Raw genomic sequence first — 21,028 nt, forward strand, 5'->3', positions numbered from 1 at the left:
CGTTTGAGCCATTGGCGCCCCCTGGCGGTTGGTTTTAGACCCATCGACTGGGCTGCGTTGACCGATGATTTTGACCCCAGTCTGGCATTCTGTCGTGTTCCGGCATAACCCGATCAGAGTATTCGATGGGGTAATTTTTTTGAATGAATGACAGCGTCATACGGTTGACTCGCGTAGAAAATCCAGGCATTTTTTCTCCGGGGAGTGTTCCGGGAGTGTTGGAGGGGCTCTGGTTACGGTTTATCTGGAATTGGCCGGAGAAATTTATTTTTCCTGCCAACCCACGAACGTGGATAGTGTTGCCGGCAAGGAATCTGGCCATTTGAAGAGGAAGTGATCGAGGAATTGACTGCGCGATTCCAGTAACTTCCGGTTTGGTTCTCAAAACGCTCTCTTCGTCTGTTTTGCCCAAGGAAACGGTGGAGACTATAACTGGTTGAAGGAGGACTATTGATGGCGAACATGGTGTTTAAGGATTATGGATACTATCTTTCTCTATAGCCCAAATATATTTGCTTTTGGGTTTTACCCCAAAATGCTTCATACCAATAGAGATAATGTCTATACTTATATATCCATGATAGCCCCCACTTCTAATCAATGTGGGACTTTAGTTATATACCCAACAATCTTCTCCTTGAATAAAGGACCATTGAGCCTCCCCTCAAACAATTATCCATCCGTCTACTCTTTATCAACCCGGATTTTTCACTCCAATGCGTTGGAAACACATGCCTTACATGGAATACCACTTGTCTTGAGAGCATGTTCTATCTAGATCAATTTCTCTTTACCGTGTTGGGACCTGGACACGTTCATGAAGAATCCGAAGCACACCACCTGTCCAATAGAGCACATCCACAGATCCTTTTGCGATTTAATTCGAGGTCCACCACCTTCGTTCGGCATTTAGAAGATCCCATCCACTATGGCTAACTTCGGGACATAACTCTGATATCATTTGTAAGGACTATGAATACTATCTCTATTGGTATATGAATACTATCTTTATTGGTATAAAATATTTTGGGGTAAAGCCTCAGAGCAAATCCATGAGGGATTAGGCCCAAAGTGGATAATATCATACGAATGTGGAGGAAGATAGTGTCATTGGCGAATGTTGCGGCTCTGTCTCGTTGAACACGAAGCGGTTCAGCCTTTACAAACTTTCAGGCCCAATTTTGGCCCATCAACTTTCGCCTTACCAGCACCACCGCTCGCGAAGGAAACAACGAGCTTCGGCTTCTGCTTCGTGTGCTGCGACTGCGAGCGGCTGAGAAATGCTTGCACGAGTAGCGCGCAGTGTTGCCGCCGTAGGGCGGCGGGGTTGTTCGGCGGAGTCGGCGGGAGGGGCACTGCGGAAAACACCGCGTAAGAGCGGGGAGAGTGTGAGGGATACGCTTTGGGCGGAGGCTTCTGATGCTCATCTTCCCCAAATGCAGTGCCCTTGTGACGCTCAACTAATGGGCTGAAGAAGGCAAAACGCTTCAGAAATACCAGCTCAACCGAATCGTGCGCGAGTTTCGAACCGACAAGCGATACAAGCACGCACTTGAGGTTGGTTTTCTATTTTCTTGTCCGCTTCACAGTATGTACAGGATATTGAGGAATTTTTTTTTTTTCTGGTGGTGACGGAGATGAATTTCACATGACGGGATTTTGTTCTTTTTTATGTTTTAGATTATATTTATGTGAAAGGAAGATTACTTATGTCTGTTACACGAAATGGCGTATCATTCAGTGGTGGGATAGAATTAAAAGATAATCTTATTTTGCGCATCAAATGTTTGAAGGATTGTGGCCCTGAGACTGCTGCACTTTTGGTATGATTAACATCAGATAAAATTTCTCTTTATGAAAATTTTGTTTCAAGCGCAAAAAGTGTACTTGCTTCTCGCTCTTCTTTCTTTCTTCATCCAATGTAAATATCCTGTTAGTTGCACCAGAATATTTTTTAACATCCTAGAGGCACATAAGTTGAAATTGATCCGTTCACAAAAATGGGAAATCATGTGTCAACTCAAGGAACAATTGAATCACTCCAGTGGAAATGGTTTGCTCAACATATCTGGATGGAAGCTATGAGATTCTGAACTGAACTACACTTTTGCATTGATTAAGGGTGGTATTTATATACAGTTTAGAATAGAAAAGATAAATACAATCATGGGGATCTCATCTCCTAAAGTGAAGGGAGATGAAAAATGTTATCTCTTGAACTTAAGTGAAAATAATCCTTTGTCATGCCCCCTCAAGATCTGCCACGATTAGAGAGGCCAACGATGACTTTTTAAGAGATCGTACCCGATAAGGATGAATTTGAGCCTAGAGGGAGAGGTTTGAATTTGGGGAGAAATTTTTAGTGAGGGTCTTTGGTGGACAAGGTTTGGAGCCATCAATGTACCCAAGGAGATCATACCTGAGAAGGACGAATTTGAGCTAAGAAGGAGAGACTTGAATTTGGGGAGAGATTTGTAGTGAGGGTTTTCGGTGGACAGGGTTTGGAACCATCAATGTACCCAAGGAGATCTTACTCGATAAGGACGAGTTTGAGCCATGGTGGTGGCGACGTTCTCTCTGGAACTAACGTTTCGGTTGCTCTGCTTCATTGACGAAGAAGACAAGCGAAAGATCGTTGCAGAGGTTGACTAGAAAGCATAGAGAAGCGGGAAATATCAGAACAAAAAAGCAAGTCGACTTTCGTAGCCAAGTCGGCAGGAGACGGTGAGTTTCTCTAGACTCTTGAATTAGTTGGGCGTTCCCGATCATCGAAAAACGTATTGATTGTTGCGAGATGTGGCGTTGGGTTGTCACGCTGGCAAGGCTCTTTTACGACTGCCCTGCTATCATCCATTCTGTGTTATTCGTCCGAAAATCTTGTTTGCAAAATAATTCGAGATTGCATTGCTGTCTTCACCGGAACTTGCCATCTCCGTTGTCATCCAACCTAAACTCTGATGGAAATCTCTCTACGTCAATCATTGGAAATTTCTCCGAACCCAAATCATGCCAACTATTAACAGATTCTTCTCAGATTGTCTTTGTGGATGCGAAGCATCCCTGATGCTTCATTCGGAAACTCTGTGCAGACAATAGCCAGCCAGCCAGCTCCATTGCCGGAATTCACGTTCCAACGGTGAGACTAGTTGTTTCCGTTTTTGGAGGCCGAAGACAACGGAATCTTGCTGAAGACGCTGGCTGATTGATCCCGCCAGCTTGGTTGCCGTTTGTGGATGAAGACGTTGTCTTCAGAAGCCAGCATCCAGAAAAATTCTGGTCCGTGATCCTTGGTTCATCGGATCTCTGCCTATTGATTTCCTCGCTGGTCATTGCTGTAGCTTTTGCTGTTTCCATAACTTCCGAAAATAAAACCTCTTCGTTGGCTCTCATCCTCTTTTGCGGAAGATTGATTTATTTTGAAAAGCTTTTTCAGGACCTCTGGTTCGGTAGTTGTCTCTGCTGCTGTCCCACTCTGTTCGGACGCCAACTGCCCGAGGAAGATGACGATTGCCTGATTTTTTTTTCTAAGTTAGGAAAAATTAAACCAGTGCCGGTTCAGCGCTTGAGTCAAGCCAGCCTGGACTAGGCTGAGTTCACCCAGTGACGGTTCTGTTGACCTTGGGATCACTTGCTCTTGTTTTACCGAGTTAACTCGGGTCAACTCGGATCGAGTCAACCTAGCCAGGGTCAACTCAAGTGCGGGTCAAACTGACTCAGCCCAAAATTTTTTTAACCTCGGTATACGAGTCTGGGTTCCAAGTTTTATACCTATTTCTTTCGTGACTCGGCTATATTGGTCTACTATTTGACTCAGCACGACTCGGTTCTTTTTCTCTGATTGGATTATTATTTTGAGGTATTTGCATCGATGAAATGATGCAACGTTGGGAGCTGCAAGGGAAATCATCCATCCTCCAACCAAAGACGACGACGAAAACGACAGCAAAGACGACGCCGGTGAAATCGAAGGTAAGGTTGTCGACGGCGGGAAACATTCCCAATCAAGTGGAAGAAGCTGGAGATCTCAATCAAGTGGAAGAAGACGGCGATGGAATGGCACACGGCAAGGGGCCGGAATTTCGGGAAAAAGGAAAAACGAAAGGAAGAAGAAATAGCGTGGGTCGTCGGAAATTCAGAAATTTCGCTAGAGCTCAAACTAGGGAGAACCAAAAGGGTGATACGAATTACAACGAAAAATGGAAAGAAGCGATCTTTTGTTTCAATACCGTTGGCCGCAGCTTTGGATTTCGCAGTTTGTCTGGTAGACGAAGAAGAGTTGCAAGTTCCTCGACTTCGGGAGATTAGAGTCGGAGAGCTCTCTTTCTCCGTTTTAGTTTTTCAACAAAGAGGAACGAGGACGTTGAAAGTCGTCCAAAGCAGAGGTAAGTTGATAATGGCCCGAGTGTACCTCCCCAAAAAATTTGGCACATCCTTCTGTTGGAAAGTATTGAGAGACAAAATACTAAGCTTCATCCCATCGAAATCGCCCTTGAGACCCCCATCCATTCATCCCATCCCTCCTGAAAAAGACGACCTTCAATTCCCCCCTCTCTCGTCTCAAAAATCCATCACACCTTTGAATATTCTGATCCCGTCAGGCCAGAAATCCCCTCAAAATATTGCCATACATTTGCCCTCTGACCTCTTCTTGACCTGATGTAAAGCTTTAAAATCAGCCCTCAAGGTGAAGGCCAAGTCTGTCAAAATGGACAAATGAGACCATCGCGCACTGGTTTCGGGATAAAATCCACATCGACTACCTCCCGAAAGTCTCCTGGCTGAGCCCTCGACAGTGGCTGGTCTATGTTAACTCGTGGGAGGAGGTGAAGATAGTCCTCGAAGAAAGCTTGTGGGAGACCGAAACTGAGATAACAGTGTCGGAATGGGAGGAAACCCCCAGGAATCTTCCCCTCGGACAATGGATATCCGTCAAGGGAATTCCAATAGAACTGTGGTTGGAGGAGGCCCTGCGAAGAGTATTCTGTGCTTTCGGAACCATTATAAGATGGGATGACGACACGATGGAGAAAAACAAATTGAACACCGCCAAGGCTTTCGTCTCCCCAAGCATGATTTGGCCTGAATCTCTCTTCACGGAGTTAAATTTCGGCCGCGATTTCGTATGGCTTGAGGTGTCTTTTGGAGCCATGGAGATCTTGCGACTGCTGGAGCTTCGCCGGACTCAAAGAAGACGAACTACTCTGGAACCCAACTCACCCCCAGCCCGAGTCAACTCGGTCCTTAACTCATCGGATTCAGGTGAGTCAACCTCTTTACCGAGTTCTAGATCGAACTCGGGCCCAAATTCCCAATCGTGGGGGAGTTTTTCGAAACGAGATGACAACTCGCTTGTCGAAACACAAAAGGTTTTTCAAATCCGGGGACTCTTAGACCCGAGTCCCGATGAATCTAGTAAAGACCCGTTAGTGGAAAAATTCAAAAAATACTCCCAGCGTACTCCAACCAAGGGACTGCGTCTTCCCGAAAACTCCTGTGGGAGCCTCTAGACACTGATGAAGGCGCCAAAAATAAACGAAGCACCCTTCCTCGAAGCGTCATCTGCCATCTCTAAATCAAAATCAAGGAATGACGGTAAAAATCGGGAGGTCGCAGCCCACACATCTTCCGGTTCGCAGTGCAAAGAAGGGAATCTCCAAAAAGACGATCCGATGCCCCACCCAGGTACGATTTTTGAAAATCTGACTCGTCCATTTCAAAGGAGTTTTCTTCGAATGGTGCAGATAGACCGTCTCCCGGAGCAACGTTCACCGAAGGGTGGTGTTCACTTTTTCCAAGGCAGTCAGAAAATTCAAATTCTGCTTCGGGACCCATCTCAACTTTCTCTAATCCCCACACCTCTACCCCCTGTACGCCTACCCCCATCTACTCGAGCCCAGAAGTACCGCAAGCCACACTACCCTCCTCGTCTGCTTTCCTATCCCATGGCTCCAACTTCCAAGGAAACCACCACTCAATTAGCGCAACCCTACCTCTCCCCAGAAAAGTCCTCTCGATCCCCCACCCTTTTTCTCAACCCGCCAATGGAGTCCTCATTCTCGAGATCAGCACCGCCCACAACACAATTTTAATTTTGATCTCGAGCATACACTCCAAAACATACAATCTAGCCAAGCTAGCCAATTCACAACTCCCGAAACTCTAAATGAAAACTGTCAAGTGACATCTCTCTTTTCGGATATCCCGGACAACACCAGATTGGGAATAACAGAGTCTGCTCACCTACCCCCTCAGAAAGAAACAGACACTAATGCCTCCAGAATTCCAACGCCGGCTAATCACCACAATCAGGACAGCCCAGTTATTCCCCAAACCCCTATCTCTCCTGGAAGACCTGGCCGTGTGGTCAAGGCACTCCAAGTGGAAAGGTACAAATATGATGCGGAATCTTGACAGCAAATGATGGCGTTGGCCCAACTTATGGGAGCAATTTTTAGAGGCTCATTAGCTGGGGACAGAAATGCATCCGGAGTCATCAAGTATAGTAATAAATGATCGTGCTGTCCTGGAATGTTCGAGGAATTAGGGCTTTTCGGAAGAGGGGACTGATTTCTAATTTTATTTCTCAATTCAAGCCTTCCATTGTGATCCTCCAAGAAACAAAGTGTCAAGAGATGTCCGATGCTATCGTCAATGAGCTTTGGTCCAATTCTTCTACTAAGTGGGTGGCTGTCAATGTTGAGGGTAACTCGGGAGGTATCCTAGTTGCTTGGGACTCGACGCTCTTGGCATCCTTGCAAGTATTTGAAGGCCGTGTCTCTTTGGGTTTGCAGTTTAGAGACCTCTCCTTGGGCAAAATCTGGTGTGTAGGGGGTATATATGGTCCGACCAGATACCGTGAGCGTGGCTTATTTTGGGAAGAACTCAGTAATCTCTTCCAGTCCTGGAGACTTCCATGGTTCTTCGCTGGTGATTTCAATGCCATTCGATACTGCAGTGAGAAGAAGCCACCGGCTAATCGCATTTTTGCTTCTATGCGTGGTTTTTCTGACTTCATTGGTGGGTGTGGGTTGGATGAGATCCCTCTCTCGGGGAAAAATTATACCTGGTCGAATAACTAGCAACAACCTATTTTGTCCAAATTAGATCGGTTTTTGGCTTGTCCAGAGTGGCTGCAACTTTTTGGGAATGTCTCCGGTCGGGTTCTGAATAAGGTGGGATCAGACCATTGGCCAATCATGTTAACCACTTCTTTTGAGAAATGGGGACCCTCTCCTTTCCGGTTTGAGAATTCATGGTTATCTACCAAAAATTTTGAAGCTCGTATTGATGAATGGTGGGCCAAGGGTCCAGCCATGGGCAGGCGGGAGTGGGCTTTTCCTCTAAAGCTTCGGTTTATAAAAAAGAAAATTAAAGAGTGGGCCACAGAGCACCGCATTTCTCTGGCTACCGAGAAGTCTTCCATTATCTCCCAAATTGCGGACCTTGACTTGGCGGAGGAGCAGAGGTATTTATCTCCAGCTGAGTTCTCTACCCGAATCTCTCTACATTCGAAACTTAATTTACTTCTTCACTAAGAGAAGGTCTGCTGGAAACAGCGTGCCAGATTTAAATGGCTTAAGGAGGGAGATGCCAACACAAAAAATTTTCATGCAGGAGCTTCGGCTAAGTGGAGGTCCAACCGTATTACCTCTTTATGCATTAATAATGAGGTAACATCGTGTAGGACCTCGATCACTAATGTGTTACTCAAGTTTTTCACAGATTTATATTCGGAGGAATGTTATTATAGACCGAAGCTTCAGAATATCAGGTTCTCTTGCCTTTCTCCAGCAGTTGCCTCTTTTCTGGAGTTGCCGTTTTCATTGGGAGAGGTCGAACGTGCTGTATTAGGCATGGAGGGTGATAGGGCACTAGGCCCTGATGGGCTTCAATGGGGTTTTCTTAAAAAGGTTTTGGCCTCATCTCAAGGGGGATATCATTGCCATGGTTAATGGATTTTACAATAATGGGATCAAGTTCCATAGTATTGGTGCTTCTTTTATTGCATTGGTCCCGAAGAAGCAAAGTGTGGAGAAACCTGAAGATTTCAGGCCTATCAGTCTCATCTCTAGTGCTTATAAGATAATTGCCAGAATCTTGGCGCACCGTCTCAAAGCTCTCCTTCCATCGGTTATTCACAAAGGGCAAGGGGCTTTTTTGAAGGGAAGGGAGATTCTTGACTCTACTATGGCTGCTCACGAACTTATTGATCATTTTCAGCACAACAAGGGACCTAGAATTGTCCTAAAGTTAGATCTTGAAAAGGCTTTTGATAGAGTTAATTGGATCCTGTTAGATGAGACCATGGATAAGATGGGTTTTGGCACTAGATGGAGATTTTGGATAAGAAGTTGTGTGGGCTCGGCTTCATACTCGCTCCTCATCAATGGCTCCGTATGTGGTTATTTCAAAGGGACTAGAGGTATTAGACAGGGAGATCCCCTATCCCTGCTCTTATTCAATATGATTGGTGAATTTCTATCTGCTATGTTCTACTCGGCAGGTAATCTTGGGTGGCTCCCCCCTACTAGCTCCAATTCAGCTTATAATATTCCCATTCTTCAGTATGCAGATGATACCATAATTTTCGGAGTTGGCACCACTGATTGTGCTTGAAAGATTAAAGCCGTTTTGGGTCTTTTTGAGGTAGCCTCTGGTCAAAAAGTAAATTGGGGAAAAACTTCTTTAATGGGCTTCAATGTTAACCCTGAGCTACTCAGTGAGATGGCAAAGTATATTTGGCTGCACAATAAGTCACTTACCTGGAACATATCTTGGTTTGCCTCTTTTTCAATGGTCGTATTTGCAAGAGGCTTTGGAATCCGGTGGTGGAAAAAATGGAATCTCGCTTGGCATCACGGCAGGGACGTCTTCTTAGTAAAACAGGGAGACTCACCCTTCTCAAGTCTTGCATAGCCGGTATTCCCAATTATGCCTTATCTTTCATGTCTTGCCCTGTTGCAATTTGTAAGATTATGGATAGGCTAAAAAGGCGTTTCCTATGGAGAGGATCGAGCGATGCATTCAAGTACCATCTGGTTAGCTGGGATGAAGTATGCATGCCAAAGAATATGGGTGGCCTGGGAATCCGGAAAACTAGAGAGATGAATCAAACCTTGTTGCTCAAATGGCTATGGAAATTTAATACTCACTCCTCAAATCTCTGGAAGGAAATGGTTCTCACAAAGGTGGGTGGGGACCCCCAATGGTGGATGTTTGGTGGGAATCGTAGAGCCCTCTCCCCAATATGGAGGGCATTATATCTTCTGCTTCCTAAATTCCATTCAGCTAGCAGATTCTATGCAGGCAATGGTAGATCACTCAAGTTTTGGGATGATCTGTGAATTGGACAAGTACCCCTGCAGGTTGTATTCCGGAGTCTTTATCTTCTCACCACTCGTAGAGAGATATCAGTAGCAGAAGCTTTTGATTGGGGGGGGGGGGGGGGGGGGATATGAATATACATCCTAGAAGAGGTCTCTCGGATAGTGAGGCTCTGGAGGCTAGTCGATTGATGGACCTTGTTGCTTCATTTAAAATTCGTCCATTGGAGGCCGACAAGCTCATTTGGTGGCTAGACAAAAAGGGCTCCTTCACGGTCTCATCAGCATATGGCTTTTTAAACAGCGGTAACTCGCCTTGGAGGGTGAAGGAAATCAAATTTTTATGGCATTTATGTGCCCCTCCAAAGGTAAAGTTCTTCATGTGGAGTGCCTGTCAAGGTAAAATTCTCTCAGCATCTGTATTGAGAAGAAGAGGTCATCCCTCAGTGGATCCCATATGTCCACTCTGCAACTCTGAAAATGAAGCTACTAGCCATATTCTTCTCCATTGTAGCTTTTCTTGGAAGGTGTGGATCAACATTATTGGAAAGTTTGGTTTTCAGTTCTGCATGGGGGCTGATCTGCTTTCGTTCAGTAAATCTCTCATGGGTACCCCTATGCCGAGTCTTGGAAAGATGATGCTCTCTGCATGTGCTAGCTTTATCCCGTGGGGTCTGTGAAATGAGCGTAATAGAAGATGTTTTGATGCTAAAAGTGAATATTTTGACCGAGTGGTGGACAGAGTGGTTGGGCAAATATCAACTTGGTTACTAACCAAGAAAGCTTTCTCTCCATATTTGGGTTCCTCCATTCGTGAAAATTGGAGAAACTTGGCATTAATGCACATTGGGAAAAAGCCTCCGGTTATGAAAGAATGGTCTCCTCCTGATCCTGGTTTCCTAAAGTTAAATTTTGACGGATCGTCTCTTGGCAACCCTGGTATTTTTGGTTTCGGAGGAGTTATTTCAAATCATTCCGGTAATCAGCTCTTCACTTATGCCGGACCCCTTGGTATATCAGACTCTACGTCTGCTGAATTGCATGGTCTCCTCTCCGGTCTTCGTATCTTCAGAGATAAATGTAGGGGACCTCTCCACATTGAAGGTGACTCCAAAGTGGTGATAGGTTGATGTGAGAACACATCTTCTCCTCCATGGAGGCATTGGGATACATTTAAAGAAATTTTAGATATTACCTCAATTATTCCTTGTATTTGGTCTCACATTCCGAGATCCGCAAAATCGGCGGCTGATGTGCTTGCCAGGCAGGGAGCTACCTTACAATCACTGGTTGTAAGGGACATGCTCCCTCAAATTTTGTAATTCTCTTTCGTTTTAATAATACATTTTCTTCAATTTTTTTTTTTTTTTTGAGGTATTTGCAACATATTCCTTGGTCAACATATTATTTGTTGCAAATACTTGCATTGGATTATTTCATGGGTCTTTTTACAAGGATTTTTATTATTTTGGTTCTTGTTATATGGGCTCGGGCCCATTTCAGCTGTAGCTATTGTGTCTCTTTGGATGAGACATTATTATTAAAGGACTTCTTAGTTGCTGATTTTTATCAGCATTGGTTATTTTGATGGATGACGAAAGCCAATGTGGTCCCAGAATATTATGTTTCGGGTAATTATCCGTTATCCCCCTTAATTGGCATTTATTACTCTTACTACTTGATAGTCGATGTCTAGGGTTTAGACACGGTGATGGAAGAGTTTTATTACACTTCTGAAGTTGTAAATGGGTATTTACGGTGAAACACAACCCAAATGGGTCGGTTGCTCGTCTTAAAGCACGACTTGTTGCAAAAGGTTACATTCAGTGCTATGGGATAGATTATGAAGAGATTTCCTCTCTAGTTGCAAAATTGAACTTGGTATGTATCATCCTATTTATTGCTGCCAACTCATCATGGCCCGTATATCAACTTGATGTAAAAAATGCATTTTTAAATGGTGATATACGCGAAGAAATTTATATGGTCCAATCACCAAGATATGTGGTTGAGGGAGAGTTCGTATGCCGATTAAAGAAATCTTTATATGGGCTTAAACAGTCCGTTCAGGCTTGGTTTGATAAATTCAGTCGAGCGTTTCTACGATTTGGCTTTCATCAATGCTCGGTTGATCACTCAGTATATGTTAAAGATACTATCAAAGGGAAGATATTATTGGCGTGTATGTTGATGATATTATCTTGACTGGGAATGATGCTCATAGTATACAAGAAGTGAAGAATACGATATGTCAAGAGTTCAAGACTAAAGATCTGGGTAAGCTCAAATATTTTCTGGGTATAGAAGTCTTTCAGTCAAAACAGGGGATAATATTGTCTCAAAGAAAATACACCTTGGATCTTCTTGAAGAAACAAGAATGAAGGGTTGTAGACCAGTTGATACACTTATGGATGCGAATGAAAAATTGTGTGCTACGACCGGAGAAGATGTTGACACTGGCAAATATCATAGACTCATGGGAAAATTGATCTATCTCACGGTAACTAGGCCAGATGTATCATATGCTGTGAGCGTGGTAAGTCAATTCATGCACAAACCACAAATTACTCATTGGCAAGCTTTGGAGAGAATACTCCGATACCTAAAAGGTGCTCCAGGAAGAAGATTGCTATATAAAAAACATGGGCTCTTCAATATAGAAGGCTTCTCAGATGCAGATTGGGCTGGATCACCCGATGATAGAAAATCTATGTCTGGGTATTGTACCCTTGTTGGGGGAAACTTGGTTACATGGAAAAGCAAATAGCAAAACATGGTATCAAAGCAAGGTTCTCATGTGAGGGCCTCCACCCAAATTATCCATGTGAGGGCTTCCACCCAAATTATCCACGTGCTTACACGTGAGGGGGAGTGTTAAGGATAGTCCTACATACATTAGTGAGTACAAAGATTTTGCGTTTATTAGTTGGTAGAAGAGGTTTTCTAAGTGGTTAGTCGTTTTAGGATAAGTCCTTGGACCCAATTTAACATTTTCGGTGGACAGGGTTTGGAGCCATCAATGTACCCAAGGAGATCATATCCGATAAGGACGAGTTTGAGCCAAGAGAGAGAGAGAGAGACTTGAATTTGGGGAGAAATTTGTAGTGAGGGTTTTCGGTGGACAGGGTTTGGAGCCATCAATGTACCTAAGGAGATCATACCTGATAAGGGTGAGTTTGAGCCAAGTATAAGTTCTTTTCATAAAATATATTTCTTTTGAGATAAAGAATCTGATAGATTTTGGACCTTATAATCTGGTTGAACTGAGTACTCCTTTTTTGGCTAGCATGACCATTGACTCTTCCAAGATCTATATCTCCCTCTAAAAAACTCAAATTGAGAATTGGTTGAATAGGTAAGAAAATAGACTTATAGATGTTTCTTTTGATATATAATTATCCATATTTAGTCTTGTTCTAGATGGCATAAACGGCTCAAAAGGTTAAGATTTCTGTTGTTGCTCTAACCTCTATTGCAGTCTAACCTTTGCTGCTTTAGATATCGATTTCTCTTTGTAGAAAAAATCAGATTGCGAATTTTTTTTTTTGATTTGGAAAGTATACATGATGAGCTTTCTGTCAATATATAATTTTCAGTATGAAAAGCTCAGTATGGAGGTGCGAACGCCAAAAAAACAACGGTTAATGGGACTGGAAAGAGAAAAAAAAAAAAGTATACGAACCTAAACTAATAGATTAGAAAATGATCACATTATCTTTGTGGGTTGACTATGTCAACTCGCAGAACCTGCTCTGATACCGTGTGAGATGCTGAACTTTACCACGCTTTTGCATTGATTAAGGGTAGTATTTATATACAATTTAGAACAGAAATGATACATATAATCATGGAGATCTTATCTTCTAAACCAAAGGAAGATAAGAATTCTTATCTCCTGAACCTAAGTGAAGATAATCCCCTTATCAAAAGCAACTTGAGAGACATTAGAGAAGGTGAGAGAGGAAAAAGGAGGTGTACAAGAGGCATGCTTTGCGAAGTGAAGACAATCTCATATGGAAGAACGGTTGGGCAACAGGAGCCGGGACAGTCAGAGAACTTTCAATGGCAGCAGAGTTTCGATTAGAGTTTCAGCAATGACTGTATTTTCTTTTCTTAGGGAGTAAAACTAAACTGTCTTTTGAATGCTGTTTGCATGCTTAAACCAAGACCTCCATTTGTGAGTCTTGAGACCATGGCCTCCCACTAACAAACTCCCGAGAAGGGGAGTTGAGCCAAACGCTCAATTTGCTGTAGAATTAGTAAACAAAAATCATAGTGAAGCTGGCCTAATACTTTTTTCTGTTTGTTGACATATTGTCACGGTGTAGTTGCAGAGTACACTTCAATTTTTGACATGAAAATGCAAACTGCATTAGGCATAAAATGAAACCGAAGCAAAGTAGCCACCTCAGATTCGTGTAAATGGAGCTGTTAATTTGCATCAGGTTCACAAAATGTAAAAGTGAATGTGAGGCTCGTAAGGCTGTCAGGAATGGAATGGCAGCATGAAGTTGTCCTGGTTGAAGCCTTCTGGAATTGAAATGCTATCCTCAAATAGCCACATATTCTTTACCTATTTATTAACAAATTCTTCATTCTTTAATTCTAAAAAAAGACTAACTACTCATCCAGAGTTTCTGATATTGATTTTTATACAGATTTGTGAATGGATGACAACTCAACCAGATGTGAAACTTTTACTAGGAGACTATGCAGTGCATTTGGACTTGGTTGGAAAAGTTCGTGGATTGACTAATGCAGAAAAGTTCTTTGAAGATCTTCCTGCTGAAATGGTTGATCATACCACTTGCGCTTCTCTTCTCCATTGCTATGTCCAACACAATTTGACCACTAAAGCTGAGGCTCTCATGAAAAAAAAATGTCAGAATGCAGGTATCGAAACCATGCACTTCCTCGCAACTGTATGCTTACTTTGTACATTTCGAATGATCAGTTTGAGAAAGTTTATCGACTAGTTGAAGAGCTAAAGAGTTCCACCTTCTCAGATATAGTCACCTATAACCTTTTGTTAAGCATCTGTGCAAATTGAGAGGATGTGAATAGTGCAGAAAAGATTATGCTTGAGCTGAAAAAGAAAAATGTAAAGGCAGATTGGATCACATATATAGTTCATTAGCCAGTATATATACTAACACTGGCCATGTAGAAAAGGCCAAAGAAGCTTTAAAGGATGTGGAGATAAGGGTTTCCCGAAAGCTTCGTGTGGCCTATGCATCACTTGTTACCTTGCATGCTAATTTGAAGGATTAGAAGGGCGTTTTAAAGATATTAGGGAGAATGGGCTCAGTCTTTAGGAAGATGAATGATGCGGAATACATGTCCATGGTATCTTCCCTTGTGAAACTTGGCGATATTAGAGTGGCTGAAAATATTTATTCCGAATGGAAATCTTTAACAGGCACAAAGGATCCAAGACTTCCAAACATACTTCTTCAAGCATACACGAAAGAAGATTTGATGGATAAGGCAGAGAAATTCCATAAAGAAATGGTGGAGAAGAGATTTGTGTCCACTTAAATGACTTGGGAAAATCTAGCTTTGGGTTATCTCAATAAAAAGAGAATGGATAAAGTTCTTGAATGTATGAAGAACGCCGAGTCATGTCTGAAGAAGTGGAACCCCAATGTAAAACTTGTTCAAGATGCATTCGCTGAGCTCGTGAAGATTGGAGACACCAAAGGTGCAGAGGAATTTTTAGTCATGTTGCGAGATGCGAGGTATGTGACAACTGAGATTTACAATTCCTTGCTGCACACTTATAAAACTGTAGGCAAGAGGCCTCTTATAGTAGTTGAACGAATGAAAAAGGATAAAGTTGAGTTGGATGATGTTCCGAGTGCGCTTTGTTGATGGAGTGCTTTGCTTGTTGGAATTTTAACCTATACAGTTGAGTCATACCTAATGTTTATCGTCCTTTTGAAAGTACAAGTCGAGAGGTTCATCCATCTGAAGAAAAGATTTGTTTGACAGAGGCAATCTGTAGTCTTTCTCAAATAGATCTAAGTTTGGAGGTTTCCCAGTTTTATTTGTTGGAGCCTATTTCCTTGGTGCAAATATATGAAAGTGGAATCACATTTGGTTTTTTGTTGGAAGCTGTGGGTTACTGCTATCGGCTGTAAATTTTTTTATGGGACCAAAAATTTGAGCTTCATTTAAAGAAACGTGGGTTTGATTGCACGACCAGGCTTTGCATCTATGAATTATGAATGGGGTGAACTGTAGAATGATTGTTTAATCTAATAGTGTTCACTTTATGCATCCAACTATTTCAATCGATTGAACTAGACTAAGTCACCTCTTTTTGTTCTATTGTCGGTCCAATTCAGAAAACATTGTTTTGGAGCATATCTGGCTAAATAATTGTTAAAATACAAGTTCAAGGGTATTTTGGTTATTTTTTATATTTTTTATATTACATTTTTCTCTTATACTATGGCTATTAGATAGAGAATGTCTTATTTTACCTCTAGTTAAATTTTCAATCAATTTAGACATATATTTTAGGATATATGTAATTTTTAGTATTGAGGGGCATTTTTGTTATTTTGTAAATTTTCATTTAAACCCTGATTATATAAAAGTAGGAAGGGCCTTTTTGTCTCAGATTCTAAGTTAGCAAAGCTGCCCCTCTTCCAGAAATCTCTTTCCTCTTCTATTTTTTCTTCAAATCACCTATTTTTCATGGTATCATAACAACAACGCAAGTCTTGGTCAAGTTTCTTTTGATTTTGTGGATCTTCTTTCCATTTTTCAGCAATCTCTTTGAAGGTTTTTCCTAGCTTTTTGGATTGGTAGGGTAAAAATTCTATTTTTCCTTTTTTCTGCCTATTTTAGCCTATTGGCTAATGATTACTACTGCTATTTTGATTATTGGGATTTAAAAGTGTTTGATAATCCAAATTTGATGAAATTTCTCAAATTTGCCTGCATCATCAACCCAATGCTTGCATCATCATCCATATATTCTATGTCATCTTGGTTTCTTGTAATTAAGTCATTTTTTTAATCAATTTATGGTCTCAATTGTTGGAATTGATCACCATTGGTTCTAAATTGAATGAATTATGTGTTGAATTGCCCTAATTGAATTTGGTGTGAGGCCCACTTGACTACGCCAGCATATAAATTTGGGGAAAGTGTTTCCCTTTGGTTAATTGACGCTCTAGTATATTGAATTGTGGTGTTTGGTGATATTTAATGGTCGATTCCAACACATGGGTTGTTGTCCAGAGGATTACTGAGAGCTTAGATGTGAAATTCTCTCAATCTATTCAAAAACTATTATCCAATTGAATTAGATGTGAAATTCTCTCAATCTATTCAAAAACTATTATCCAGTTGAATGGATCAAATTATGTAAGTGGTCTAGATCAGTTTTTATGTATTTGAAGGCCAGAGGAATGACAAAATATATAAATGATGATCACTCGGTACCTGTTATTGGAGATTGGGTGGCAAAGGATAATTTAGTAATGACTCGGTTGGTCAACAGTATGAAATCCAGATTTAGTGATAAGATTTTTAGCTGCATTACTGCTAAGGCAATGTGGGCTACATTGACTTCAATTTTGTCTTAAGAAAGTAATTTGTCAAGGATCTATGAGTTATATGTGAAGTTCTTTAATATGAAACGTGGAGGTAAATCAGTGATAGATTATTTACTTCAGATGAGGGGAGTATTACAATGGATTAATGCATTCCATCCTTTTACTACGAATGTTGAAGGCATTTGTAAGAAAGAAAATCAGATTCAAGTACCCTGATTTTTGGATGGTTTGGGGCATGAGTATGATCCTATTAGAGCCCTGTTGTTGGTGAATGAGGATGTGGCCACTCTTGAACAAGAATTTAACATAGTTCTTCGAGTTGAAGGTGCAGTTGTAAATTAGAATAGGTGAAGCCCTCTTTAGAAGCAGTTGCTCTTAACCTTCAATTTTTTACTTGTAAGCTTTATGGTCAGTTTCATGGTGGTAATAATAGAGGTAGAGGTCGTTCTTACACAATCCATGGTCGTGGCCGAAATAATCGGGGAGATCAGAAATGTGTTTATTGTGGTAGGGCTAATCATATTTCTGAGAGATGTTAGGGAAAAATTGGTAAACCTACTTGGGCCAACTCTATAGTCACAGATAAGGGCGCCTCATACACTGGATCCTATGAGAAAATTCAGCAGTTATTACAACAAATGGGTCAACTAACTGCTTCATCTATTTCTTATTAGACTACTGAGACTCCTCCCTCAGTGAGTGCCACGATGACTAGTACAAGTATGAATATACTGAATGTGTCTCATTTCCCTTTTTGGATCATTAATTCAAGAGCCTCTACACACATGTCAGGTATGACTTCCCTATTTCAATCCATTAGTCCATCTCTTTCATAGCCTCGAGTTACTTTAGCTGATGGATCCACCTCTTCCATTCATGGGGAGAGAATAATTCACACTACTCCACAAATATCCTTTGATTCTATTTTATTTGTACCAAAGTTTCTAGTTAATCTCTTGTATATGAGTCTTATAACTAAATTCTTAAGCTGTTTAGTAACTTTTTATCCTCCTTGTGTTTTCTAGGACTTGCAGACGAAGAGGACGATTGGTTCAAGACTTGAGAAGGGAAGGTTATACTTGCTGGTAGGGGTGGCATCGAGCCGAGCCGAGCCCAACATACGTTTAAAACTTTTCAAAATATATATATAAAATAAATTGTATATAAAATTATGCATATATTTTACATAAAATTAGGCTTGACCTCTACATAAAATTGGGCATAACCTATATATATAATACATATATAAGATTTGACATGACCTCTACTTAAAATTGAGCATAATCTATTTATATAATACTTATATAAAATTCGGCATGACCTCTACTTACAATTGAGTATAATCTATTTATATAATACTTATATAAAATTCGGCATGACCTCTACTTAAAATTGGGCATAATCTATATACATAAAACCTGCATAAACACTCCAATAAATTGTCTATACATTCCATAAACACTCCATGAAATTGTTTATACACTCCATACACTCCACAAAATGGTCTAAACACTTCATACATTGCATAACATTATGAATAAACTCCATATAATAATCAAACACAACAAAATTAAATAAAATATCACTATCAATTTACAATCACCCAAATAAAAACTATAAATTCTTTAAAAAAAAATCCTAATACTATTAGAGCCTCACTAGAAAATTACAAGAAATATTTTAAATTTTTCTTAGGAAAGTTAAATGTAGCTCTTATTGCCTTTTCTAAGGAAATAAATAAAAATTAATAATTAATCTAATATATTACTAAACTTATCGATAAATTTTTAATCAAATAAAATGTCAAACACAAAATTGTTATGAAAATTGCTTCATGCTAAAAGTATTATATCATTAACTGTCAAATACTTATTCAAAATTTTTCTATATAGTTTTCTAGCCCATCTTGGCAAGAAAATCTTAATTAGAAAATTATATGATTTTTTAACAAGAATTTATAATTTGAAAACTATTTTCAAAAAACATGAGGCACTAATGGTCCCTATATTTCTACTAAAAATGTCATTTCAACATTTATTGAAAAAACCGCTAATAGTTTTTAGAAACGTATTTCTACTAAAATATCTTTTCAATTTCATCAAGAGCCATGAGGAAGGGACAAAGAGTTTTTTTTCCTTGTTTATGATCTCGCATGTAGGATGGCTTTGAATAAATTATATATAAAATTATACATACATTTAAAAAAAAAATGATAGGGGAGGTTCAGGATTGAATTTCAATAATGGATTAAAATGCACGTATATTAATCTTTTTTACTCCAATTGTTGTCTAGCTTGTTTTGTATTTTTTGAATCTTGCCATAAATTTACTATAGCCTCCTTAGTGCCCGTAGATGAAAATTTATATTCTAGGAAAAACTAGAAATATTTTCCTATGATACATATTCCTTAAAAAACCTTTAAAATAAATCCTATTACTATCAGTGACTTATTAGAAAATTACAAGAAATATTTTAAAATTTTCTTAGGAAAGTTAAATGGACCTTTTATTGCCTCTTCTAGGGAAATAAATAAAAATTAATAATCAATCTAATATATTATTGTACTTATTCATAAATTTTTAATCAAATAAAATATCAAACAAAAAATTGCAATGAAAATTGCTTCATGCTAAAAGAATTACAACATCCACTATTAAATACTTATTCAAAAAATTTCTATACAGTTTTCTACCCCATCTTGGTAGGAAAATCTTACTTAGAAAATTATATGATTTTTAATAATATTTTCAATTAGAAAAATGTTAAAAAAAAATGAGACACTAATAGTTCATAGGAACTTATTTCTATAAAATGAATTTTTAATTTTTTCAAGAGCTATGAGGAAGGAGAGTTCAAGGATTTTTTTTTTTTACTTTATGATCTCGCACATGCAAAATCACACATGTAAAATCATCTTCGTGCGGGGGAGGGGGGATATTATTTCTCCCCTAATTTCTCCCTTGAACTTACTGGTTCTGGTTTTCCGCCGAGATGACACGAAGGGAAGGGGGTTACGACGCCGGGGATGACAGCTGCGATAGAGGCGGCGATGATGGAAACGGCAGTGGTGGAAACAGATGTGACGACGAGGAGAGGAAGAAATCAAATGGACGACCACAGAGGCGGCTGTCGAGCAGCTGTCGACGGTGGTAGAGGTGACGACAACATCCGACGGGAGGGGCTCGGCGGTAACAAGGGGAAGAAAATTTTTCCCCCCCTCGCTCTCGCTCATGCTCCTGCTCCCGCCTCACCTCGAGCCGGTTCGCGAGCTGACGAACTTGGCTTCGGTCGAGCCCGACTCGTTAATTTAAATGAGCCGATTTCGGAGCTCGAGCTCGAGAGATAACGAATCAAACCGAGCCGGCACCGAGCCGAACTCGAACCGGCTCGGTTCGAAGCCTCCCCTACATGCTGGATGATGTATCCGTTTCTTGAGCTGTTGCTACTGCAAATTCTTCTTACTTTTGACATATGCGCTTGGGACATCCCTCACCAGCTAAGTTACATTAGTTTTTTCCTTCTCTACCAGCCGATATTTCATTTGATTGTGCATCCTATCAATTGGGAAAGCATCATCACTTCAATTTCCCAGTTAGTTCTAGTCAAAACACCAAGTTGTTTGAATTAGTCCACTCTGATGTATGGGGTCCATGTTGGGTTCCTAGCCCATTTGTTTTTAAGTATTTTGTCGTTCATTGATGATTTCAGTAGAGTCACTTGGGTGTATTTCCTATGGGAGAAGTCTGAATTATTTGATGTATTCTTCAATTTTTCAATATAATAAAAAATCAATTTGGTGCATGTATTCATGTACGTTGTAGGTTTGGAATATCTTAACCATAAATGTTTAGTATTTTGTGATATCCTACCTTTATACACCATAACAAAATGGGGTAGTTGAACATAAAAATAGACATCTCCTTGAAGTTACAAGGACACTATTACTGCATATGAATGTTCTTAATTTTTTTTTGGAGAGATGCAGTTTTAGCTTTGTGCTACTTGTTTAATCATATGCCCTCATCTGTTTTGAGTGGTCAACTTCTTCTTCAGGTTTTAAAACCCAATTGTAAATTGTTTGGTGTGGTTCCTCATATTTTTGGGCATACCTGTTTTGTTCATATGTTTGGAACTT

At 40.3% G+C, this 21,028-nt stretch overlaps 1 pseudogene; it reads left to right on the top strand.

Annotated features, from left to right (window-relative positions):
- Positions 1 to 1,280: 1,280 nt before the first annotated feature.
- Positions 1,281 to 15,473, top strand: LOC137934360 (pentatricopeptide repeat-containing protein At4g02820, mitochondrial-like; annotated as a pseudogene).
- The last annotated feature ends 5,555 nt before the right edge of the window (positions 15,474 to 21,028 follow it).

This window comes from Aristolochia californica, unplaced genomic scaffold, assembly GCF_029961685.1.
Source record: "Aristolochia californica isolate CCGP_79_NKW_82.1479 unplaced genomic scaffold, dmAriCali1.0.hap1 SCAF_6, whole genome shotgun sequence".
NCBI classification, from domain to species: domain Eukaryota; kingdom Viridiplantae; phylum Streptophyta; class Magnoliopsida; order Piperales; family Aristolochiaceae; genus Aristolochia; species Aristolochia californica.